This window comes from Vulpes lagopus, chromosome 5 (assembly GCF_018345385.1).
Source record: "Vulpes lagopus strain Blue_001 chromosome 5, ASM1834538v1, whole genome shotgun sequence".
Classification (NCBI taxonomy): Eukaryota; Metazoa; Chordata; class Mammalia; order Carnivora; family Canidae; genus Vulpes; species Vulpes lagopus.
This window is the reverse complement of record NC_054828.1, coordinates 44,539,779-44,540,860: the sequence shown is the minus strand read 5'-3', so window position 1 is coordinate 44,540,860 and position 1,082 is coordinate 44,539,779. Positions and strand designations below refer to the sequence as shown.

At 39.8% G+C, this 1,082-nt stretch overlaps 1 pseudogene; it reads left to right on the top strand.

Moving 5' to 3' along the window:
* Positions 1-291: 291 nt before the first annotated feature.
* On the top strand, positions 292-673 carry LOC121490563 (annotated as a pseudogene).
* The last annotated feature ends 409 nt before the right edge of the window (positions 674-1,082 follow it).

Here is a 1,082-nt window from a genome sequence, read left to right as displayed (position 1 = left end):
ATATTTTAATCATTTTCTATCAGTGGCTATGGAAAATGGTTGTGGAAAAAAATATAATCAGTATCCTTTGTTCTTCCCCTGCTTTGGTAAGCATTGTTTTCACTTCTCTTTCCAAGATTCAGAATTCTACTTTGGTTCCACTGTTACTTTTCTTCTCAAACCGGGGTATGTGGGGTGAGGTGGTGGTATGTTGGGTAAACCTTGGGGCTGTAGGATCAACATGGTGATTTTCCTGGAGCATTTATTTATTTAAGAATTTTTGAGGAAGTGTTGCTGTTTGTAGTGGGCATCATGGCTTCAAGGTTACTTTGTGGAGTTGGAATGCTGGCTGTGCAGGTCCTCAGGGCCCACAATCCCAATGGGGTCACCATGGTGCACTCCATGGCTTCTAGAGGTGATGATGAAGATCAGGCGACTAGGCTGGAAAGGGAGGTCAGGATGGCTGCATGGAAGGACTGGACCCATATAATATGTTAGCTCCCAAAGGCAGCTTCACACACCAGCAAAGACCCTCATTTAGTCCCATCTATCACTGGCAAGTGAATCATGGGCTGCATCTGTAAGGAGGATAATACTGTCAATCATCTGGTTCTGGCTCCACAAAGGCAAGGCCCAGCAAGGCCCTAGTTGTAGAATCCATTGGAAACTAGTGCTCCACCAGCTGGCCCACTGAGCCTTTGCACTAACTTATTTAAAATGTGCTGCAAAGTTTCTTCTTTCCAATAAAAACTAGCTATACTGCATTGGCTCCTTCTTCCATTAAAAACAAAAATTTTTTTTTGAGGAAAATAAACTGATAGAAAGATTATTATTATGTTATGGAGTTAAAATTTACATTTATTTTAAATAAATTGAAAATTTTGCATTAATTTTAAATAAAATCAGGAAACTTCAAACTTCTGCTTGGGATTCTTTACATCAACCTCCAACTTGGGTCCCCAGAAGTGTGATTTTACTCTTCTCTGAGTGAAGGGTAGGAAGTCACATGGCCTTTGAGCCAATCACCCTACTGAATTTCTTATCAGAGCTGAGAAAGATTTATTTGTCTGATTTGAATTTTAATATCTTTAGAGTATGGATTT